The 26,009-nt window shown below is 46.5% G+C and overlaps 1 protein-coding gene across 1 annotated transcript in view; it reads right to left on the minus strand.

Annotated features, from left to right (window-relative positions):
- FGD3 (FYVE, RhoGEF and PH domain containing 3) overlaps window positions 1-11,363 on the minus strand; it is a 924,278-nt gene extending 912,915 nt beyond the window's left edge. The window contains exon 1 of the mRNA XM_069643610.1: window positions 11,229-11,363. The gene's annotated coding sequence lies outside the window, so the exon portion shown is untranslated. The remainder of the gene's footprint in view (window positions 1-11,228) is intronic.
- Window positions 11,364-26,009: the final 14,646 nt, after the last annotated feature.

Raw genomic sequence — 26,009 nt, forward strand, 5'->3', positions numbered from 1 at the left:
GCTAAATTAACGTTTTGACTTTTGTTTGGCGAATTTTAAAGCATTCGTTTGAACCCAAATTTGCACATAATTCCGATCTTGGGGGGCGGGGGCACGTTGTGGTGTCTGAAGAGTAACGGTCGATATGTCTGCAGCCCGCCTCGCTGTTCCCCGTACTTGGTACAGTCCTGGCACGCGGGTTGTTGACATTTCTCTGACTGACAGGCGGGTCTCCTGCCTGTGATCTGAGGTGATAGACGGCAGCGAGGGAGGCAAGGAAATGCACAGTTCACACGTCTGTCTGCTCCAATGTGATTGAATCGTTTGCTCAAGTTTAAAGCTGCAATAATGTTCAAGCTATGTAGAAAGTGTGTATAATATAAGGAGCTTTCAAAAATGCTTAATTGTATGCAGGGATATCAACAATGTTTCTGCCTCTGTGATAAAAGGACCGTTTTACTTTGTGACCTTGCAAAACCGTATATTAGTCCATCGCCGTCTGTGCATTCAAATGGATCACACGTTGTAGACACTCCATTTTTATTTAAAAATATGTGCATAGAGCATTTTCAAGGTTGTGAAGAATGGTTGCGCATGGAATTTGATCTGCTGCACCTTCAAACTGCAAAACGATCACAATACAAACCGCACTGTTAAAGGCATTCTGCCACCTATGCAAAAGTGGGTGTTTTAGCTGGTACTCCTAACTCACTGGGGTACTCAGTGTCTTGCAGTAATAACGTCCGGTTTTGGTTTGCCTATTAGGACACTATTTAACGAGAATGTGTTTTATATACAGTGCTTCATGTTGTATTCCATCCACTTCCAAGCACTATGATAACAGCTGATACTATTACCCAATGGGCATCATTATAAGTATGGCGGTAAGGCAGCAACGGTGCCGGTAGCGCTACCGCCACCATTGCTACGGTACCGCCATACTACGAGCACAGCATGTAAGATGCACAACAGTGCCGGTGCATCCGACGTCCCCATTCCCATTGAACCCTATGGGGCTCAAATGGGAATGGGGATGTACCGGGCCCGGTACCCAAGAAAGGACAATTACCGGGTCCGGCTGGGCCGAAATAGCCCAGTAATTGTCCATTCGCGGGTGCCGGACCCGGATGCGAGTTTGGAGGTAGCCTTGCATGTTTTACCGGCAAGGCTACCTCCAACCTCATAATGAGGCTCAATGTATCGATACTCAATTTATCGACCTCAAAAGAGCACCGTTTGAGACAGCACTACCTGGATTTGAACTTTTGAAGTTGAACCTTTCTTTCCCACGTCAGTGAGTACTTTTCCCCCCATGAACTCTCCACCTGGACAATTAAATCTGCATGCAGACCAGAACCCTGCTAACTGCCCGATTGTTGGTCATAAAATATACTAATAGATCATGCAAGGATTGAAGGCTCCATTCTGTTCAGTGCTTAATTTGTAAGGAATATAAGTGCCAGGGCCCAAATATTTTCTAGCACGCCTGTGGCACATCAGGGCTCCCCGCCCAGTGTCCACACCACCCATTGTTGCTCCATACAGAATGAACAGCTAGTGTAAAGCTGCAACTCCCACCAGCTCATTGAGCTCGACAGGCGCACTGTGTGATTTACAGATACCAATTAAAGTAACATTTAACTTGCGTCTCGAAATAAAATAAAAGTTACAGTGTTTCTTTAAAAACACATCATCGTTAACATTTTGCTCTGATCCTATCAGTGGCAAGTGGAACTTAGAGCAAACATGCTTTCTGCCTATGGTAAATTGATGAACGTCCCTGTCAAACGCTGAAGCAAGAACATCTTGTATAGGTTGACACTCATGACAGGCACTGGAGTCTTGGGAGGATAGCTCAGGGGCAACGCGCTCGTCTTGGAAGCAAGAAGATGCAGAGTAACAGGTTCAATCCCTGTGTCCGTACTTAGAAACATCTGGGCATTAAGCACATTATAAATAACCAATTACAATTACTCTTCAACATTGGCCTTTTCACTGACCTTGCCCCTGTGTCGGGACTACTGCATGGTGACTGTCCAGTTGTTATAAACCCACCCTGCTGGTTGCAACAGTAGAGAATGTACAGCAATGTCATGCAGTCTGAGAGTGCAGCGTGCGGACATGGTCAGCATTAGTGTCCAGTATTCTCGCCTTCCAACTCATTGTTATACATGAAAAAGGATAACTAGTACTGAGTGCCAACCTGGGCCATCAGGGTCACGAATAGCAACGAGACATCTCAGGATGCAGAGACCCTGGCCAGTGCACAAGGGCGGTGATTGTTATATTACTATGACTGACTGACAGTTGAAATGATAAAGCTACCAAAACACCACATCAAGCTACGATCAGCAATAAGTGCCAGGGCTTAGATATAAGTCCCAAGGCCGAGCCCTGGCAACCCCCACAAATTAGGCACTGGTTCTGTCCTTTTCCCTGCTCCAACCGTGAAATAATGCTACGAGCGCCATGTCCTTTTCCTAGAGCATAAAGCAGTCTAAGCCACGGCCTGTGGTAGGTGTTCAGGTTGATGCGCCCTACTGTTAAGATGGATTTCTGAACTCTGACCTGGTGGGCAGAGGGTCAAGAGGCCAGCCTAGTTTCTTGGAACAGAGTTAACCTTCTGGTCAAGCGACACCAATCAAGGTAGCTTGGTGGTGGTCAAGACTAGGTCTCAGGAGGGATGCGGGTGACTGAAAGACCTTATTGAGCACAGAGAGTAAAGGACACTTACAAATCACTCCCAGTCAGGTGTAGATATATTAAAAATACATATACATTTATTTCAAGGCCTTTGAGTTTCAACATACAAATCAAATCACAGTAATGCTTATTAAGCCAAAACAAGCCTATCTAAATCCATATATACAAGACCATTGGGGTCTAAAGGGTTAATGCACGAAATGGGTCCACAACCTAAAAGGGGAAGGAAAAAGCAGTGCAAATAGTCTTTAGTCCCTTCTGCATCCAACACACTCCTAACTAAGAGGCAGTCCAATCCCTAAGAAGAGTGGAGCCTAATGCTCAAATGTACAGGTATTGCAAGCGCACACAGTAGTACAAATGGGCAAAACGGGGTCTCTTTAAGGGTCTGTAGCAGCTCAGGACGGTGGGTGAGGCGATCAAGAATAGGTTCCCACTATTCGAGGTGGGCCTCCACTTGAGGGCAGAGTGGATTCCAAGAATTGGGAATAGTTCGCTAGTTTGCACTAGCAGTGGAAAGGAGAGGGGCCCCTAGGGGCCACATGTGCATAAAAATGGATGGAGGCACTAGGGGCCACTGGTTAGGGTTGCAATTACTCACCGACTCCCTGGCGCACTCTGGACCAAACTTTGGCAGTCGAGTCCACTTTGGTTGCAGGTTCAAGTGCGACAATTTGACGGCTCTGCGGCTTTCAGCGACGAAGATACGGCGATGATTCCCAAATGGGACAGTTGCGATTTCTACGCTCCTGGTGGATGGATCAGGCTAGTTTCACTGCAGCAGGCTTCAGGGGCAAGAGGGGCACAAATGCAGTGCACCTGCAAAGTTTGTCACTGCGGCTGGGTGACACGGTAACCGCGTATACTCCACTTCTGGCACACTCGTCTCACTTCAGACCTGGGAATGCCAAGTGTACGAAATTCGGCGTGAGGCTGCCATGAGCACAGAGCTAGCGATATACCAAGTTTCGAGGGCCTCCTCAAAACAGCGGCGGTATCAGGGCAAAGAGTCTGCATAAGATGGTCAGCCCACTGGTTGACCCAGGAACACTTCCGAGAAGGGTTACTCGCAGGTTTTGATGAAGGTGCCGAGAATAGTTGGTCCCACTATTCCAATGGGTCGAAGCTTCTTCGCAGACCTTCTAGGATGACCAGATGCAGAGGGGTCCCACTGGACGACAGCAGGCTCAGGGTACCAAACCTTCCAGCGGGTCACTAACGGTTCCTCAACTCAGCTTCTTCATTTCAGGATACTTGGATCCTATCTTTGATTCAGTGAGAACTCCAAAGATCGACATGGGATGGGTGTTTGGGGCCCTTCTCTCATCCAAAATATCCTTTGCGTCAAAACGAAGAGTACCCAATGGGAGATCTGCTCACATAAAGGCATGCCATACGTGGACCAATCACAGACCACAGTGGTCACAGGCATTCACAGCACTCCAGACTCTCTGACACCCAAGATGTGTATTGGAACCAGCCGTTACAGCCCACATCCTGAAGGCACAAACACAAGGCATGCAGAAGCCTGCGAAAGCTTGGCGTTTCGCGGGAGAATGCATGCCCAAATAAGGACTGACCCGGGTTGGCTCGACCTGGGGAAGGTGAAGGGGCATGATGGATAAAGGACAGGACACAGAACCTCGTGGCATGGTCATTTTGGAGACAGGCCACCTATTTGTGCCAAACGCGGTTTACCTGGCAGGAAAGGGTTAAAAATATATGAAAAGATAAGCTGCCACCTGCCCTGTCCGAGGCACATCTGCACTTCTCCTACAAAAATCCTTCCAGACTATGTAGGGCCTTTGGAAATGACTAATAGAACCACGTGTACTGTACTGGAATGTACATTGGACACTTGACATGTTGCAGAAAAGTTGCAACATTGGAAAGGACTAAGGGAAACAAAGTCTCCCAGTACTGACTGCCTTAAGGGCATGTCAGTTTCCCCGTAAAAAGAGAGCGAAAAGCCCAGGAGGAGTGCAGCAGAAGGCTGGGCTCCTCTGGTAAAGTCATGGAAACCTTTCCTAACACCTACCAGCCCGTGTAACTCTTCCAGCCCTCTTTCATTCCAATCCCACCCATTCCCCCAGTGTAGCATCAACGCCGTAGTGGAAGGTCCCTCCATGTGGAAGGTTGGAAGCTTTGGAAACGCCCCCTACAGAACAGAAAAACTGTAAACCGATTTCAAAAACACTGGTAATGGCCATGGTACCACCCGCTTTGCTCTTCCTATGGGTAAGAGGCCCACCTGTGCATGAACCCCAAATGCCATCACTGTGTCATAAGCTTCAGTGACCTCCAACTCTGCTCCGCAACAAAAGCAAGCTCTCTTGAAAAGGAGGCGCAATGGGCCCCGTGTACAGTGAATACCACACTATGTATTAAGCAACCATTTTAGAGAAAAACATTATTTTCTTCAATCCACTAAAGATATCAGGCCTACTTCTGCCTTGATGTACAATTAGAAATTGGAGAATATGTGTATTTTATTACTCAGCCTACTTCTCCATTGCACCACAAGACGTGGCTGTACAATGAGACTGCTAAAAGTCTTCAAATCCTGGAGGTGGTCTCAGGCTAGGTCAGCTAACAAAAGAAGGAAATGAAAGCGTCAATGCACAGACCTATATAATATATATGGTCTATGGGTCCGTTTCTCACAAGAGGACGGCAATATATAAGAAAGATTCTTTTTTTGGGGGGGGGTCACCTAATGTCTGAATAATCCTCAGAGCCTGCTGAGGAGCAAGGAGGGTTCACATGAATCGACCTGATTTAAGTGGACACGCCACTCTATCTACAAAGCCAAGGATGTGCTTCTGCGTATTACGCCAAACTAGACATCAAAACCAAGACAGTCACTCTGCATTTATCGCCAATCGCAACGAGCAGAGCATTTGCAGCGGCTATGTAGTTTAGCTGTCAAACCCCCCCTCGAGGGCGAGGCCTCCCAGCCACTGTTTGAGTTTGAGTTTATTATTTATAGCGCGCGCCAGACCCGAGGGTAACCGGGCGCGTTGTTCAAGGAAACTTTAAACTTTACAGGTTACATATGATTACAAATAGTGATTATACATAGTAGAAATTACATAATGCAGGCCATGGTATATACATGTAACATAATATAAGCAGGAAATATGCAGTAGGGAGAAAGAGGATATATAATTATGTACATAGTCCATTACCACTGTTCTACAAACGTACTATCGGTCATTTTCTTTGATCCAATTGATACAGTTGGATCTGAAGAGAGCGTAGGATTGGGGGGATCTCAGGCCGGGCGGGAGGGAGTTCCAAAGCTGGGCAGCTTTGACCGGGAAACTGTTTCCTCCGGCCGTACTTAGTTTGAATGGGGGTATCATTAACTGGTTAGAGTATGCTTCTCTGGTGGGTCTAGTGGAGATTTTTCTGTTGAATCTAGCGGCTAGGTATTTAGGTGCTAGATAGTTGATGCTTTTGAAGGTTAGAGAAGCTGTCTTAAGTTTGATTTTGTCCGCTGTGGAGAGCCAATTAGGTTGTCTTCTAGCTTCTGAAATATGCTCTCTTTTTGGAATTCCTAAGGCAGCCCTAAGGGCATTGTTTTGTAGTGTTTGAATCTTTTGCACCGTGTGTTTGTTGGCTCCTATATATAGAGCGTTACAATAGTCCGATTTCGACAGCACTAATGCTCGGGCAAGGGTTAGGCAGTTGGCAGTGGATAGGTATGGTTTTGCGGCTCTGATCAACTTGCAGGTATATGCGGTGCTGGATGCCATTGCGCTCACCTGTTTGGTTAGGGAGAGGTGGGAATCAAGGTAGAACCCTAGTGTTTTTACCACTTTTGCCACCTTGATAGTGTTACCGTCTATGACGAAGGATGAGTATTCTTCTTTTAGTCTTTTGATGTTTTGTGTGTTCCCCAGTATGATGAGTTCAGTTTTGTCATCATTCAGGCATAGCCCGTGGGTGGCCATCCATGCCTGAATGATGAGATAGATCTTGTTCACCAAGGCCAAATCTTGTTCATAATCCCCTGAGAGTGGTATGAGAATCTGAGTGTCATCCGCATAGTTAGTGTAGGTGACACCCAGATTATCTAGATCATCGAACAAGGGCTTCGTGAAGATGTTGTACATAGTGGGGGAGACACAAGAACCTTGTGGGACTCCACATGTGATGGATACTGGGTCTGCAGCAGCAGAAGTAGAGAAGAGTCTCATAGTTCTACCGGTTAGGAAAGATTTGATCCATGCGATGGCATGCGTGGAGAAGTGGGCAGCTGTTTCTAGGTGGGTGCATAGCACATCATGATCCACTAGGTCGAAGGCTGCGGAGAGGTCCAGTAAGAGGAGTAAGGCCATCTTTCCGGAGTCTCTCAGCTCATCGACCTGAGTTTTAAGATCGATAAGTGCGGTTTCAGTTCCATGCTGAGGTCTAAAACCTGATTGTCTTGTGCCTAAAAGGTGGTGCAGCTCCAGGTGTTTTTGGATCTGCAGGTAGGCTACCCTGTCTAGGATTTATAACAGGAACGGTACCGTTGTGATAGGCCTGTAGTTAGTCGGGATGGATGGGTCCAATGTTTGTTTTTTTAGAAGGGGGAGGACCCAAGATTGCTTGAGGTTATCTGGAATAGTGCCTGAAGCAAAGGAGGCATTAATAAGCTTAGAAATGAATGGTGAGAGGTCTCTGGCCATGTCTTTTATTAGTTGGGCTGGGCATAGGTCACCTCGGCAATTGGATGGCTTGAGTGAAAGTATTATCTTTTCGGTTTCAAGTATGGTTACTTTCGAGAAGTTAAATATATGGTTTAGTTTAGTGCTAGTTGGTAGTTTGCCTCTTAGGTTAGTTGAGGGTGGAATATTCTGTTTCTTTATCTCAATTTTTGTTTGGAGTGTGGCAATTTTGTCATTTAGTGCTTTTTGGATGTTCGAGCACCATATTTTATTTTTATCACAGTTATCCTGGACAGGAATAGGGTTTTCTAGTTCCTTTAGTATGAGGAATAGTTCCTTCGTACCAGATTTGGCCTGCAGTATTCTGTTGTTGAAGTTCTCTCTTTTTGCTTTCTTTATTTCATTTTTATAAATCTTGGAGGCATTGATGAGTGTAATTTTATTTGTCTCTGTTGGGGCTAGTCGCCAAGCAGATTCACATTTACGTTTTTCAAGTCTTAGAGATTTGAGGTGAGGAGTAAACCAGGTGTTTAGGTGGGCTCTGGGCTTACTCTTTCTGAGTTTCAGTGGGGCAATAGTATCTAGAGCTGTAGCCATAGAAGAGTTGAATTCATTTACTAGTGATGAGGTGTCCGATGAGTCAGGTAGAGAGTTTAGTCTGGGGAGGATGAGTGGTAGCAGTTTTTCTGTAGTTATAAGTTTTTTGTTTCTGGTTGGCAGGGGGGGAGCCAGAACAATTTCAGTAGGTATGGTCAAGTTAACATTTAGGAGGAAGGTTATCAGTGCATGATCTGTCCAAATTTGTGGTTTGATGTCGACAATCGTAGTATTGCAGTTATAGTCAGCAACCCAGTCAAGTATACGGCCTTTTTCGTGTGTGGGTTGTAGGATTTTTTGGGAGAAGCCTAGTTCTGAGATGATATTAGTGACATTAGTTGCTTGCAGGTCTTTAGGGTCGTTGTAGCCTAGGTTTAGGTCTCCCAGAAGGATAACTTGGGATGAAGTTTTTAGGTTGTTTGAGAGGATCGTGGAGATGTCCTCCTCGAACGTGCCAATAGGGCCAGGTGGTCTATAGATAAGGTGGATATTAATAGAATGAGAGGGAGATGCGAGGAGTTTAGCAGTTAATGATTCGCAGGAGTTAGTCGTTGAACTTGATTCAATTTTTAAGGTGAGATTATTTTTAGCAATAATAGCTAGGCCACCTCCTCGAGAGTTGACTCTATCTTCTCTAAGTATGGTGTAATTATGTGGTAGGGCAAGCATTATGGCAGGTCCTGCAGCTTGGTGCAGCCAAGTTTCTGTTATGGCGAGGATGTCATAGTCTCCTATTTGAATGAGATCAGCAATTTCGGTCGCGTGTGCTATTAGTGACCTGGCATTAATAAGGGCGCACTTCAGTTGGAGGTTCGGCTTTGCTATGGCCTGGGTGGCATTGCTTTTCTGTGCTGCGTTAATCTTCAGCTTCCCATTCACCTCAGTGGCAGCTCAAAGAAAGCCCAAGACTGCCTTTGTGCTGAGATAATGTAATATCCTCGCAAGGGCATTGCAGCAAATGTGGACATGAAACGCCTCATCAGTGCCTTACATCAAACGTACAGACAAAAAGCCATACCTAGGATGAAAAGGGAGAGAATGACATTGAGGAATAAGTGAGCGAACGACGTGTGCAAAAATTGCCATTCTGTTGTCGGTGACGAAAGCGCCTCGCTGATGAGCAGAAACATGGCCTGCAAATATTCCAACTTCACTTGAATTACAGCTACAGTTTCCTGGTCAGCTTAAGTCATACTAGTGAAGATGTTCTATTGAGTGGACATTTCACTGCGTGGAAGTTGGGAAGACGCCTGCAGATATTGCGTGACAGCTGTAGCTAGCTGGAAGGTACAACAATATATTCCTGCAGCAATGACTAAGTGTTACAACAGAGGCTAAATGGAGGTCAGGATGGGAATGCAAAGCAGCCAGGGGTGAAATGGCCTAGAGGGAACTCTGGAGATTTCCCCATTAGGCCCCGGTACCCAGGGCCTCTTGTGTGGTTACACATTTTATTTCCGCGTTTTCTCCTATGAAAAGTGTCAAGCTTGCTGAAAATGTGTAATATGTCATGTGTCCATTTATTTTCAAAATTATTTCCAGGGCCTCTCTTGGTTCCCAGTCACTGGCCTATAGGGAACTCTGGGGATTTCCGGGTGGGCCTCTGCACCCTGGGCCTCTTTTGTGTGGTATTCCCAAATGTTCTCATAGGAAAAGCATTGGGCTTGCTGAAAATGTGTTTGAAAATTATTTCCAGGGCCTCTCTTGGTTCCCAGTCCACCCCTGGCAGGCAGAGATGCCCAAGCAGATCACCGCCCAGGAGGGTCACGCTTCACCCCTGTCCAGCCATATCAGCACAGCAAAGAAGCCATTCATACTCCTGTGAGGTATAGCTCCGTCTATTACCAACATGATACCCGACACGCAACTCCGCAAAAACTTTAAAAGGCCATAATTAAGAAAGTCGGCAGCAAAGAAACTAAAAACGAACACTTTGTTATGGACTTGCAGGCCACCATAACAAACCGGGATGCCCCAAAATCTAAGAAATGTAAAGCCTTTCTGTAATGCGTGAGGCGAGGGCTGGTGGCATTGGCGCACCAGGCAATACTCCAGCTGGTGCTTCCACGCCACAGGCCTTCCCTTTCCACGGCTGCTGCCTGCCAGTGCACACCCCTTGGCAGCAGCGGGGGAGCAGTTGGGTCCAGCTCGTGTTTGGGCGCTCTCCAGTGATTCTCTCTCAGCACCTGTTCCACAACTCGCCCCCAGTTCACAGTTGAACCGTAGGATAAACATTCTGGAGGCCACGTTGCGGCCATGCACTAAACATCTGCCAGAGGGGCGCGAGGGGCACGGTTTGGAACTGTGCCAGGAGAGGTGGGAAGGGCGAGGCTAGACAAGGGACCATCATAGTGGGGTCTCAGACGCCCTCCATCCGATCTTTGCTGTCCCCGTTAGAAATTTACACACACGCGTACTCATAATTACAAAGTAATGCAAATAACGGAAGTGTCCACATGTTATTTTAAGAAAGCACACAAAGACGACCGCATCATGAACGTTCAATTACTAAGAAGAGGTTCGACTTTAACACTGCAATATGCAGGAAAAGTCACGCCACAGCTTCCCTAATATAGGCGAGCAGCTTCCAGAAAAGCGGATGCAGCCTGGAACAAAACATCCTTTGCATCATGGCACAAACAGCTGAAGAGACCCTCTCCAGGGAAATTAATCTTAAGTCAAACGCAACGTTTGTTTATCTCACAAAGCACTATTAATATGAAGCGATTTGAGAAAACGGTGCGACTGCATTAAAGAACGCCCCGGTGCTTCATTGCCACAGAATACGGCTACGGACTGGGAAGGACAGACTGACAGAAACGCAGAGGCGTGCATACAGGAAACAATACGGCCCGGGGATCGGGTCGCCTATGCAAGCTATGACATTGTACTTGCACGTATGAACGGAAACTCACACAATCGCGTAATCAGCATACATTAACCCTGTGCCCGAGAGGTGTGTGTGTGTGTCAAATATTGCATGCTTTAAAACAGACGTGGGTCTGTGATCATTCCTGCATTCCCAAACACAGGTGACTCGATTCCAGTGCTCGATTCCAGTGTTAACAAAACCCAGTGAATGGCAAGCGGGGGAGATTACCAAAATGCACACTTACAAACACCACCCGGGAGAAAAGCTGAGAAATAGAATGTTGAAGAAAACAAGACAACACGTTAGGACGCCTTCCATGGATACAATGGGATTTGGGTAAAGTTTGTGCAACCAAAAGCGTCTCTTTAGTCTCGCGGTCCCAGTGCATTGTCCGCCCCAGCGGTGCATGGGTCTGTACTCACCGTCGCCCCCCAGATGCATGCTGCTGTGAGTCCCAGTCATCCTGCTCCTTCCTGTCTGACTCGGCTGCTGCTGTGCAGGCTCCCGTCCTGGTCCCAAAAAAGGAAGGGGAAACCGCTCGCCTGGCTGCCTTTTCCTCTCCGTCCAGGCGCACTTCCCCATCAGAGGAGGCTGCGGAGGGGAGAGGGCATGCCGGTCGGGGTCAGGCGCTGCTCGGAGGCCGCGCGGCGCTGCACTCCCCGGACCCTTCCTTCCCCCGGCCGCTCGAGCGTCCGGCCTCCGGCACACAGCTCCAGCCTCTCGGTCCCATCAGCCGGGGCAGACCCTAAGCTGCAGAGGCACGCGCGCACCCGCCGTGCGCATGCTCAGTCATTAGTTTACTGAGTAGCATTTGTTGACGGAGTGGATGTAGCCTCTCGAACTTTACAAGACATATTCAGTGCTACCAGGTGCGCTAATAAGTTCACCTCGGCAGCCCTGCTTCATAACATTAGTGAACTTCCCTGAGCTGCCCGGCAGGCTTGTTCGTTTGAACCCCCCTGCTAGAACCTGATAGAAATCGGAGTTAACGTCGACTTGGCTTAATGTTGGTTTATTGACTTCTGGCCCTGCAGCAGCAGCTGTAAACTCAGGACTAGGGCTCGCTGCTTAAACTGTCGATTTCAAAGGAATTTGACACAGCACTGGAGTCCAGTGACTGTACACTGTCCTTCCAGTAACCAGCAGCTTGGTGGTCCCTGGGCAGTGGTGCTGATTGTATGAGCAGGTACAGTAATGTGGCCTGTATGTGTTGTGCCTTATGCAGCTTGGGTCTGCTAAAACCTGCGAGCGAGCGACTGTGGCCATTTCCCTAATCTAAATGTCACATCTTTTCCTGCACCCGCTCATTGGCAAATGTTTTCTCTCTACACCCACACTCTGGGTGTGAGGCAAACGTGTTTTCCAATTCTGGCGAGCAAAGTGCTCATGCGAGTTAGAAAGATGCAAAATTAGCATTTGGAGAAAGACTGAAAGGATTTTTTTTGACCAAGCACAATTTTCTTGGCATGTTATGTTATTCTGTGTTAGTGTTTTAAGTTTTTATTTTCTACTGCGCCATTGATGAATGCAATGATCCGGCAGTACTGAAGCGTCTCCGAAAAGAATGGTGTACTGTGGCCCTGACATGGGATTCCAGACCGTAGTCTGCAGTGGAAAGGGAAAGGAGCAGCAGAGGCGAGTAATAGTGAAGGGGTTGTAAAGGTTCTGGTTTGGGACTGCCTAATCTGAGATTCTCTGTGGAATGCTCTGGTCTCGCCCGTGGCGAGAATGACGACGCTGACGTGGAGAGAGTATGTAGCACAACTTGCTTTATTGAAACATGGACCCAAACTGCCTCTGCCCCCGCCCCCTTCCCTAATCCTAACGTCACTTCCCACATGTGCTGGCCCAAACAAGGGCAATCCCCCTTAATGATGTGGGAGGGCTGCCGGTCGCGCAGGCAACATGACATCTTCCCCTTTAGCGTACCAGATAACTCGCAATTTATCAGCCCATTTCCTCGATCAGTCTCTGCGCTTTCATGCAACATCTCTGAGGCCTTAACTGGAGACATGGCATCAGTGGAGACGAGAGTTATTTTTCACCAGAGACGTCTTCTTCAGATTGTTCACCGTCCCCTTGGTATGACTCATCCGAGTACCTGTCCTCTTGGCTGTCATATACATGCTCCCATACGAAGGATGGATCTGCAGCGATCTTCTTAAAGTGTGAGGAGTTCCTGGTTATGAACCTTTGTCGGTCTCTACTGGCTGTGACCATGGTGCCTTTCCGGCTGGTCACGATTAAGGGTTTGTGTGCAAAAGTGGAGTCCTCCTTCCGGCCCTTAGGTTGGCGTACCAGCATCTGAACCCCAAGTTCGATGATGCATTCTGTGGCACTTTGTCGGTGTCCGCCCTGTCTTTCATTTTATTTTTCCGTTCCTGATTTATGTCTCTTGCTTGCTGTTCCAGCAGTGTTGGCGGTGTCTGGGTGGGGCCTTCAGGTAATCTCGTCTTGATGTGTCTGCGCCATAATAGATCAGAGGGGCAGACCCATGTGGTGCTATGCAGTGTGTGGCGGTATTTGCGTAGCAGTTGGTATAGCGCTTGCTCGAAAGGCTTGTTAAGAATGGTAGCTATTTGTAATGTCCTCTTGAAGCGGGCCATAAATCTTTCAACTATCCCGTTAGCTTCAGGCCAGCGTGGTGTTATCTTTCTGTGCTGGAACCCCATGTATCTTGCAAAGTTTTGGAAGTCCTGGCTGGCGAATGGTTGGCCGTTGTCAGACTTTATGATTTTTGGGATCCCATATGTTGACAGCATGCGGTCCAGAGCGGGTATCACGCATGTGGCTGACATGCTCTCAACCAGCTGGGCATCCAGAAAGCGGGAATGCTCGTCGATCAGCACAAGTACGTAGGTGCCATTGCGAAGAGGTCCAAAGAAATCCACAGCTAGTTCTTCCCAGACATTCTCAGGGAGGAGGGACATTTGTAGAGGGTTGGGGTCTTGGGGCTGAGCCACCTGGGCACATACTGAGGACTTGCCGACAATCTCCTCTACCATGGTGTCTAGCTTGGGGAACAACACCTTTTGTCGAAGGAGGCTCTTTGTGGATACCACCCCCTGGTGGCCTTCATGTGCCAGCCAGACTGTCTTTTCTTGTAGTGACTCCAGTATGATTATCTTGCACCCCTTCATGACAATGTGCTTATCAACGATTGCCAGTTCGTCTTTTACCAAGTCCGTGCACCTTATGTCGTCCTTCACCGATGCACTCTCGTTCCTGGCCTGATGTTTCAGTTGGGAGGTTTTGCCTGATTTAAGGCAGTGAATTACGATGTTGAGGGCCGTGGCCTGTTCTGATGCGGCTGCAAGGTCAGCCCAGTCCACCGGGAGTGGCTGTAAGTGGTGAACGACATAATTAATGCACGCGTCTTCAATGGATGGGCCCGCTTGAGCTGGGCCTGTAGGGTGATGGGATCGTTAGTCCTCTGGGTTTTCTTCCTGCCAGGGCAATGTATGATGTCGATTTTGTAATTCTGTAATGGCAGGCCCCACCGAGCTATCCTAGGAGGCATTCTAGCTTTTGGGTCTATGTAGATTGTCAGGAGGGCTTGATGATCTGTGATGACCGTGAATGCTTTTCCGTACAAGGACAGGTGGAAGTATTCACAAGCCCTCACGACTTCCAGGCTCTCTCTCTCCACCTGGGAGTATGTTTGTTCTGTGGTCGTGAGGCTTCCGCTGGCATATGCAACAATGAACATGTTGGACAGGTTGGTGGGGTCTCGCTGCGTTAGGATGGCTCTAGTCCTACCGGGCTGGCATCAACTATCACCTCAGTCTTTCTTTCCGTATCGAAGTATGCCATGTCTTCTGCGCTGTCGATGTTGTTGAGGATGGTTTCGAAGGTGCTCTGGCATTCTCTTGACCATTCGAACGGTTGATCCTTGCGGGTGAGTAGCCGAAGAGGGTTGCCGACTGTGGCATAGTCTTTGAGATATCGTGAGCAGTAACTCGCAAGACCTAAAAAGGAATGCACTTTGGAGGTGGTTTGTGGTAGTTGGGCCGTATTGAGGGCTGCCACCTTGTCTAGGTCGGGCCGCATTCCTCTCTCCAAAAAGATGTGGCCGAAGAATCGAAGGGAGCCCATTGCCGAACTCGCCTTTAGCTTAATTAAGAGTTAGACCTGCCGCTTCGAAGGCAGAGCACACTCTATGGAGGGCCACGTTATGTTCTTCTTTGGATTTTCCAAATACAAGGACGTCATCTAAGTAGTTGGGACAGATGGGTATGTGCCAGATCACCTTGTAAATTTCCTCCTGAAATACCTCAGCGGCCGACTAGATGCCACAACAGAGTCTTTTATATTGAAATAGACCCAGGTGATGTATCGAGACTCGGGTGCTATCTTGATTTTGTGGTACCCCTTCGTGAGAGCCAATTTCGAAAATACCTTTTGCCATGCAGCAGGTGTATCATGTCAGTGATCCTGGGTGCTTGGTGTTTTTCACACTCTATCGCTTCTTTCACCCTTCGCATATCTACACATAGGGCCTCATCACGAGTTTGGCGGTAACCCTTAAATCCGGCGGTAGCGCTGTTACCGCCGGATTTAAGGGTCTGCCAAATCAGGGCTTTGGCAGATTTCTCCCCAGCTCTGAGCTATGGGGAAATCCACCGAAAATGTGCGCTTGGGCAATCCGACGGCGGTATGAGCGCGAAATTTCTCCATTGAGCCCTGTGGGGAATGGGGCATTCTCGAATGGGCTCAATGGGGATTTCCAGATCCGCCAAACCTGTGATCCGGCGCTAATAGCGCCGGTGGGTGTGGCGGTAGGGCAGATAGCGCCAGCGCTATTAGCGCCGGCGTTACCGCCCAACTCGTGATGAGGCCCATAGTCTTATGGAGCCGTCAGGTGATTTCCTTGGCACCGGGACTATGGAGAAACCCATTGAGGGTAGACTGTGACTAGTCCAATGACTTGCTGTTGTAGGAGTTTGTCTATTTCTTCCTCCACTTACCGCTGTATATTAACTGATATGCCCCGGTAGTTTTGGGCAACTGGTCTGACCTCTGGGTTGATGTGGAGTTGGATCTTCCGGTCTTTTTTCTTGCCTAGCCCTTTCAACAGTTTCGGTAATGCCACTTCGATGTCTCCAGTTTGGGTGAAGTACTTGTGGGCCATTAACTGGTACAGGACGTGTACTAACCCCATTTCGATGGCCATCCTGAAACTGAGTATGCAGCTGCTGTTGACTTCAGTCTTTAGAAGATGCAGCAGGATCTTTGCGGCGTGGGCCTTGTGGGTGCACCACGCAGATATAACGCCCTTGCATGGGAGAGGCGTGGTGGACCTGTACGGGTAGATGTCGATGTAAAGACTGGAGGGGGGTTTCTGTACTCCTGCCCTCTACATGGCAGAGTAGAAGCACAGAGCACCCCAGCCAAGATTCTCTACGCGGAAGCAATGGATGAGCAATCAAGGCTTAAGCTCTCACGAGGTGATGAGGCTGGCGTTAAGTACAGTGTAGTCCTCAAACCCCAACAAAGGAATGTCCACACACTATGTTAGGTGATAACACAGTTCTTTATATAAATAAGGTTCAATATATATACACAATCAATAACACACTTAGCACTCCGGCAATTCTAATATGGTAAATATGTACAATATCTATGTGGTATCACAGTTCACTCTTGACTCCTTGAAAATGCACCAACTGCTGACAGTCTCAATGTCATACAAATCAAACAGTAATGTGAATGAACTGTAGACATAGGAAGGAAGACAAGTTGGGTTAAACAAATGGCAGAATACTTTGTCCCTACCCAAGACACAGTTCTCTGTGAGGATCCCCCCACCTGGGCCACCTGTAAATAAAGTGTATTAACAAGCCCAGTCCATACAAGTTTAAGATAGTCTTGTTTCCTGCTAAAATGCTCTACTACCCCAATGTACTTGAGTGTACTGGGGAGACCCCCGACCGGCCCATAGAGCCGGGGTTTGCTCCGGAGTACTTTAAGATGAGATAGCTGCACCTTTGAGATGAATGGGGTGCAGGTTTATTACTCCAACACCAATCAATAAGGACAACTCAATGGTTTGGCAAAGGGAGCACGTTTAATGACAAGTACACAAAACTGGGAGTCATGGAAATCAACAGTGATGTGATAGTCCATCTCGCTTCAACTCCAACGAACTTCATACAAACAGTAACATTTATACTCAAAGCTCATCATAATTGACGTGTAACACTCAAAAGTTAATGTGCATTTCTATTGGTTAAGGAAAAGGTAACTTTAATATAGGTACTATATCTGTACATGGTAACAGAGTGACGGGATTGTATAAACACTATCAGGTGGGCGTCTAAGCCCTTCCTTCAAACATTACTATTGTAGACGTCACCACAAGTACGACATCCCATTGGTTCTGCTATCTATAGGACCCTAGATTATTTTGTCCATTGTGATTGGGTTGGCTTCAACCCCATGCATATATTTCCCCTTTACTTAGCAGCACGCAGAATGGTCAGCCAGGTGCAGGTTGCCCCACGATTCACCCGGCCTTCCTTCAATCAATCATTACTTTAGTGGCTGTGTGTCAATTAGTTAGCTGTGGTTGGCCTCGAAACTGCATCTTCTTGTCAGGAAAAGTTATGATATCTCTGTTTGGGCAGCTGCCAAGCGCAGGTATGAACCTGTGCTCCTTCTCGGTCGAGTGGTCACGTGCTGCTCACACCGTGAATTTGATGAGTTTCCCTCAATTTGTGCATTTGATTCTTATTTGGCTTGCCGCCTGCCTACACCTCCTTATCTCAAACTTCCAAAGACAGGATATTCTGTTCTTAAGTTTCATTATGCAAAGCTACTGTTCGTTCCTTTTATTGGTCTGAACTTGGCTCTTCCTGGTGCAAGTTGCCTCTGCTGAGTTTCGATTCAGCCAGCTCTTCTCGTTTCAGCCGGAATACGACTTTTGTCCTGTTTGGCCTCTAGTAACCTGAGTTGATTCTGCTTTTGTGTAGTGTAGACTCGCACTTATAATACTGTGCTTCGTTTTGAGGTAGATTATGTATAATGGCGCTTGCTGCTCTATTCTTCTACTTTACAGCTTAAGCTTCTTTATATTTCAACATCGTTCTCTCCTTCTAAATTCACAATATCCTTATTCATGACATTTCGTCTCTTGTGTCATCCTTGGGTCATCATATATTCTATTTGCGAGTCCATCCGGGCCTTCGTGACATCACCATTCGTTTTCCATTAAGGCCTTTTTGATTTCTTCTGGGATGGTACTTAGGCAATCTTCATTTCATCTTATTTGCTTGTAGGGTTTTCTCAATGGATACCTTACTGTCCATGGTTTCCTAGGTATTGGTACTTCAACAGGTGTTGTTCTTCTGATAGGCACTGGGCAGAGCCCTACTGCGGCTCTCTGCTGGTTTATTTGTTCATCATACATCACATATTTTGGCGTGAACATTCCTGGTACTTCAAAATGGGCGATGGGAGTCCAGGCTTTATTTGGGACCTCCTCTACACTCCCCCCTCTGGGCGATTCATCGAGCACTTCCGCTTCCTCCTTTGGATTCATCTTACTTGGTTCCTCTGTACTCATCTTCACTTCATCATCTGGGTTCATTTTTTCTTCATCTTCTGGTTTTGTACAGGATGGTTTGAAGAAGTGTCCTTTTGGAGTCCTTATCTTTATTACTCCTTTTAGGCTTCCTGCTGTCCTTACATGTTCGTCTTTATTCCCTGTCATTAGTTGACATTGTCCATTTGGGCTGCAGTAAATCCATTTTCCCACATAAGTTCTGCGTTAACTAGGAAAAAATTAAAAGGTGTACCTTCAGGTGCATGACCGCTGGCCTTCACAAAGTATCTTATTTCATCATCAGTTAGATCTTTGGGCTTCCATCCTGGCTTGACATCAATCATGATCTCCATCTCTATGGCTTTCTTCGCAGTTTTCTGGCATTGCAAGATTATTATCTTGATAACGTAAAATCCTAGTAATATCATCACTAGCAGGGCTCCTAAGAACTTGAATGCATCTGCCATCCATTGTGGAACCCATGAAAACAGTGATCTGAACCAGCTGTCATCATCAACCTCGTCAGTTTCGTTGATCATCTGGTTCTGTAGCTTCGTCAGCATACCTATAGCTTCCGTTAAAGTTCAATTTTCCTCGTCCTGAGATGCTATAAATGTGCAACATGATTCTCCAATTTTTGCACAAACTCCTCCATCCATAGCTGTGATCATGTCAAGGACATATCTGTTCTGGAGAGTCATCAGTCAGATTGCTCTTAACTCTTCCTTAATCGCGTTGATTTTATGGTCGTGTTGATCGTCTGTAGCAATTCCCATCTGGTTATCTGCAACCATTTAGTATTTACTCCCGCTTGGATTCTAGGCACGAAGAGCGTCGTGAACACTGATGAGGTGAGGCTGAACAGCCTGTGTTCATATTGGATTGCATGAAATGCTTCTTCCGATTTAGCAAGAAGTAATTTTCTCTCTTCATTCGTGTTATCAGTCCCACAGATCTCTTCTTTCTCAGGTGAGCATCTGCTTTCGGGAAACTGTCCATATTCAGGTCACTTTTTGGGATCACCAATGCTGGAAGATGGACATTCACTATCGTGCATATGCCTCCCCAGTTTTTCGGCAGTCTGATGTATGCTTTGGATCCACATACCCAATAATGATCCATGATCACTGCAGTTCCATGTACCATTCCTGGAGCGTCAAAGATTCGTCCACAGTTCTGATTCTCTTCCATCTTTTTTGTGCCATTGTTCCTGAAGCACAATTTTGGGCTTTCTGGGGGCACTAGCTACAAGGGTCCTCCTCTGCCTTTGACCCATGTCAGCAGTTTTGCATGTTTTGGCCATAATGGCTTGCACAGTCTTTGTGAGTTTTCAATTGCTTCCTTGCAGGCTCCAAGGACCATCCATGCTCTGCAGACCACGACTCCTTTCTCCCATCCGTTTGGTGAAAGCACTGTTCCCCTAATCTGCATTTGGCCTCTGTTTTTCCGAATTTGAGCCTCTTCTGGAGTTTTTCCTTGGACATTTAGGCTCGGATATACTTCCCATCTTATTCCTGCTCCTTTAACTCCAGGCTGCTCGTACCTGATCACATGATTCCTAGTATGAGCTCTGTTTCTTGTCTTAATGTCCTGGACATAATCATCTTCATCGGGATAAGCTGTTTCAGTTGCCCATATCAATGAGGCATCGCTTCCCATGAACTGGCCTTTGGTCTTATGCATTGCTATGTCTGAGAGACAGTGTGCTGTTGGGACATCAATTTCTACAGATACAGAGATCTTGGACTTCCCCATGCTGTACAGTAGGAGTGCACAAACAAAGCATTCCCCTTCGGAATTTCGTCTTCCAACTTCCTTCATGTGCTGGTGCCAAATGTTGTTTACCAAATGTGCTGTGCTGTCCAGGTGGTCGTTTAGTTCATTGTCATATCCATGCATATTTCTTTTGATTCTTAATCTTTTCCTGTAGTTGGCTATGACAACATCCCTGAATGCATCGATATGGCTTTTTCTTGCTGGAGGATTTTCAGGTATCCTTGTCCATGGTGCAGGTTTCCCATCTGCACCATTTGAGTGGATAGGAGTCTGGCAGCTCTTTCCTGGTCCTCATGCATATTTTCTCTGCTGTGTGCAAGTGCCCACGCCAACCAGCCTGACGCTGGTCCGGTATATGGCTGTATTATAGGACTGGAACTTGTCCCATGTGTTAGGACATGTGTGCTTGACAATACCGTTTCTGCTGTTTTGTTCTTCATTTCCCTTTGTAGTTTCCTTGTTCTGGCTATATGCAGGAATAATGAGTCTACTATCATTTGTGTCTATGCAGAGAGTTTCTCCGAGTTGGCTTTTGTTTTCTCAAGAGGTCCTGATATGACTGCTTCTATTGGTTTTTCTCTTAACTCTTCTGTGAAGTTTCTTATGGCAGGCAGTCTCTTCTTCTCTGCTGCTTTGGTTTGTGGTTCTGCAGCCATTGATACTAGGACTGTTTCATGTCTATTCAGTGTTTGTGTGCATGTAGTCGTCAGTGATTTCACTTCATTCACTTCATATCAACCCTGTCTCCGGCTTTTCTTTTCGTTCCTTACCTCAAGTGTGTATGTATCATTGCTAATTACATTAATTTCAAGTTCATTCACTGCTCTGTCAGATCTTCTAGGGACTGGGATGTCTATATAAGGTCTAGGTGCTTTTGTGGGTTTCATGCTTGCATCATCAGGTGGGTGCACTGAAATTGGAACGCTTTGTGCACCAATAAAGAATGCAGTTCTGATAGTTAATGACAGTAAAATAATGATAAAAATGATGCATAAGTACATTATGGTTCTATACGTTAGGCGGCAGCATTTTCTGCCAGAGAAGCAGGGGTGCCTCTCTTCTTGTGAGAGGACCAAGTAGCTGCTCTGGACCCCCATCTTGATCATTTAACAAATGTCGATGGTATTATTCCCCCACCCAATATCGTCTTTTAAGTTCTGTGTTTAAGAGTGTCAGGTGCTTCAAAAGTGTCTGCCCCTCTTGAAAAAGTGACAAATTGTCTCTTATTTCAGGATGCAGTTCCTTTGCTAGACTACGGAAAAAATCAAGTAAAATAACACTTCATTGAGTTCCTTTACTGTGTGTGTTCAAAGTAAGTAAGCTCCAGTCCACTCCTTGAATCTGCTTCGGTCCTGAGGACATATTGGACTCTGATCAGTATGATAGAATAGTGAAAAAATAACAAGTATAACAAGTGAAGTTCTTGACTCTGCTCCCTCGATCTGTCCCTCGGCAGAAGGCTTGTTTAGAATCTCCTCAGATAGCTCCTCTGATGGTTAGAAAGTTCCACTTGAAGCATGATTCCATGCAGGAGCATTCCCATCTATGCGACATTAGATGGATCTCTGATGAATGTGAGGATGTCAACATCAATAGGTCTCTCCACTAGCTCTGGAAAGTCAGCAACTAGGCGAAAGAGGACAGTACGTGCCAATCTGCTGTCTTCTGGTTACAGGGACATCTGTCCTGTCTTGCTGGGTTCAGGATTATATGTTTTTACCTTGATGTAAACAATGTCTGCACTATCCAGTCGCGTGGAGTGCGACTAGAATTCTGATCTTATTTAAAAGATGGCTTAAATGTTCGGTGTTTGCTGGGTCTCGAAGAAACGTGAGTGTGTCTGTTGTTCTCCCGATAAGAGTTGGCAGTCTTTGATTATGTGAAAGAACAGTGTGTTGATAAGCTCATCTATTTATGCCTGTGTTGGGAACATTTGATTCTTTCTCACTGTACTCAGGGAGTAGGAGAAGGTGTTCGGCAATGACAGTGAAGAGTCGTCTTATTGTCTTTTCATTTTCAGGATCTCGTAAAAAGTCTGCGACACTGGTGAGCCTCCCTTTAAATGACGGGTATGATCTTAGCACTAGCTCAAAGTAAGTGACCAGGTCCTTTGTGATGTCTCTACTATGGGACACCATAAGTGATTCCAAATAGAGTTCTGGTGTGGAACGAGTCGGGATACTGTATTTGCTTCCAATGTAAATGTCCTCGGTCAAAATTTGGCACCTTCTTTTCTCATCAAGGCTTAAGTGGGCCTCAGTCAAAAGTTTGAATCAACAGATTGTGTTGTTGCTTATATGCGCAATTTTCTTCTTCACCCTGCAACTAGGATGCACAGAGCGTCTGTTCTTATGTCCTTATCCCCTTTTTGCTTAGAGGAAGTGTCCAATTTAAGCCACAACTTGCAAAAAAGTTCTTTGTCTTTGTCTTGCTGGTCATGCACCCTTCTTCCTCGTCTTGGACCTCGTCTGCACGTGCTGTGGCTTTTCCCCGTTATTCGTCGATTCCTCTCATTGGGGTGCAGGCAGGGGGAATTCTCCGATGTAGGGCTTCATATCACCGAGAAAAATCTAAGCTCTCCTACCTTGTAGCTTCACTGCGGATGGAGTGCAGTCCTCCACAATAAAAGGACCGTTGAATCTTGGCTCGTCCCACTTTTTCCTTGTATGGTTTTTCACAAGGATGGCATCTCCAGGGAAGATGAGTGGAACACGTAGATTTTGAACTGGGTCTGATGTCTGTGTTTTGTGCTGCGCTGCACCCTTTTCGTCGTCGCTGCAGCTGGTCTGAAATTACAGTAAGGCAAGATGTCATGCAGTTCAGGTAATTTTGCATTTCAGACCCTAAAACATCTCCTGTTGACTGGGCATCACATCTAGCTCTATCTCGGGGTGTCTGGGGAGTTCTCATTCTTCTTCCTGTGGCTATCTCATGTGGTGTAAGATGATGGTCGGAGCCTGGTTGGTTTCCGAAGTGCATACAGTGCCAGTGGAAGGCAGTGCAACCATCCCTTCCTTAGAGTAAGCTTCAACTTGGTTGTCCTCTCCTTTAACAAGCCGTTGAGCTTCTCACAGATTCCATTACTTTGTGGATGATAAGCCATACGAGAACTTGTGCTTTATACCAAGCAGCAAGCTAATCTGCTCAAAAATTGAATTAACAAAGTGAAGGCCGTTATCTGATCTCATGACTTTGCATACCCCCCACCTTGGAACACGTCCCTCACTAAAAATGTGGCCACACAGGTAGAGTCTGGGTGTGTACATGGATCTGCCTCTATCCATCTAGAGAATGGACACACCACAACAATTAAGTATCTGTACCCGTTACATACTTGAATCATGTTGACATAATCAACATGCAAGTGTTGAAAAGGCCCATTTGGCCTGGGGATGACTCCTCTCATTACCTTTAATGTGTGCCCAGCGGTGAATTGCTGGCAGATTATGCAGTTCACCATAAAGAATGCAACCTGCTCCGTTAATTCGGTATGAACCAGTTTTCCACGAGCGTTGCTGCTAGATTCTCTTTTGTCATATGCGCCGTGTAATGTAACTGCGCCAGCGCTAATTTAATAGGACTACAGGCATTACTGGTTTACCAGTGCTGTCCTGTCGCCACAAGCTGTCAGAGGGGTTTAAAGAACATCTTTGACATTTCCACAGGTTTTTCTCTTCCTCTGGTGCCACCCCTTGCAGTTCCATTAGCTGCGTTTGCCCAAGACTATTATAGGCTTCAGGTGTCGTTCATGCAACCATCATTCTTTCATTTGTATGGGCGACTTCCACTTCCATAATCGTTTCACTTTTGGATGCCATACGCTTGGCTTCCGTGTCTGCTGCTTGATTTCCGCGTGAGATAAAATCTGTCCCCTTCGTGTGCGTGGTGCATTTCATGACCGCTATGCCCACTGGGAGCTGTAGTGCCTTAATCAGTGCCTTAATCAGCCTGTCCAATAAGGCTGCGTGCTGCACTGGTAGCCCCTCCTTTTCCAGCGTGCTAGTCCTGCGTGCACTGTTGACGTCACATAGGCAGAGTCACCGTGCACCATTACTTCTTGGTCTGCGTGGTTCTCAATGGCGAGTATCAACACCAATAATTCAGCAGCCTGTGCTAAGTAATGAGATGGTATTCGTGCACTAAGAAGCACTCGAAATTCTCCATTTGCTGTGTGTTTCATTACTGCAACGCCTGTATATCTTTGTCCGTCACTTTGATCGATCCTTGAAGACCCGTCAATAAAGACGATCTCTCCTCCTGCCAAGGCATTTTCTTTCACCCTGGGGATTTCATCATAGAATTCTTCATAATTTACACAGTCATGTATCAGCTGCCCTTCAGTGACTGGCTCTGCTATGAACCTGGCTGGGTTCACTATTTTACATCAGACTATTTTTATCGATGGATTCGATATGATCACTTCATAAGAAGAAGTTCTATGAGATGTCAATGCGCCCTTTGGTTTCTCCAGAATGGCAAATAGCGAGTGCTCGACGTACAATGTCATTGAGCATCCCATTACAATGGTTGTTGAATTTTCTATGGCGAACGCTGCGGCGGCTAAACTTTGTTTGCATGGGAAGTGGCCTCTCATTACTGGGTCCAGATTCCCGCTGTAATATGCCAGGGGCTTGTATCCCAACAAAGTTCTTTGAGTGAGCACTGTCGTCATGACGCTGCCATTTGTGTGTGAAAACAGGTAAAATTCCTCTGCATAATTGGGGATCCCTAGAACTGAAGCTGTGCAAATAGCTCTTTTGAATTCAACAAACCCTTTCTCCATGGCCTCAGACCATTCGATCTTTTCTTTCGTCACTTGGGCCTTCTTTAGGGCCTGAAGTAAAGGCTTAGTGTAAGAGCTGTAGTCGAAGACCCATGCCCTGACATAGTTGCATAGGCCTAAAAAGCTCTGCATCTGCTTTATTGTTTGTGGCTTAGCCGTGTTCAATAAGGCTTCAGCCCTTTCTGGGGTCACTTTCTTTCCTTCATGTGAGATCAGCTGGCCTATGTACAGCACTTCTTGTTGACACTATTGTAACCTCTCTTTGTCAACCTTATATCCTTTCTCAGCCAGTATAGTCAGTAGCTGAACAGAATCGTGCCTGCATTGCTCTTCTGTTGTGCTGCAGATTAAGATGTCATCCACGTACTGCAGGACAACACTTTTTAATGCAATATTGCTTAAGTCCATCTGCAGGACTCTGTTGAAAATAGAAGGAGACTCACAGTACCCCTGTGGCAGCCTCGTGCTTTTCAGACGCATTTGTCTGAACGTAAATAACGTTAGATCTTGTGAGTCTTGGTGCAACGGGATTGAGAAAAATGCATTTTTCAAGTCAATCACCATGAAATATTTTGCCTCAATGGGTATATTACACAGGATTGTAGACGGGTTAGGGACTAGAGGGAACTCTGCTTCAACAATGTCGTTTATTGGCCTTAGGTCCGGCACTAGCCTCCAAGACCCCCCTTTTTTTCACAAGATACACTGACATATTACATGGATACTCTGACGTCACTAAGATGCCCAGGTCCATCATGGCAGAAATTGTCTTGAAAATCCCCTCATCTGCCTCTCTGGACATGGGACATTGTCGGACTCTTGGTAGAATTGCTCCTGGTTTCAGTTTAATCTTTACTTCCCCTACCCCTTACAAGAGACCCACGTCATAGGGTCCTGTAGTCCACACTGAGACAGGCACCTTGGCTATGTTGTCATCAAAGTTTTCAGGACATTTTAGTGCCAACACCATTCTCTGAGGTAGTTCTCTTTTAATCATCTTTACCCAAAAGGTGAGACTCACCTCCACCATTGTCTCTCCCATTTCTGCTTGTTCTTCAAACAGATCATCATCGGTGACATCAGTCACTCGATATCCTTCTT

This window comes from Ambystoma mexicanum, chromosome 2p (genome assembly GCF_040938575.1).
Source record: "Ambystoma mexicanum isolate Mex_15411 chromosome 2p, UKY_AmexF1_1, whole genome shotgun sequence".
Classification (NCBI taxonomy): Eukaryota; Metazoa; Chordata; class Amphibia; order Caudata; family Ambystomatidae; genus Ambystoma; species Ambystoma mexicanum.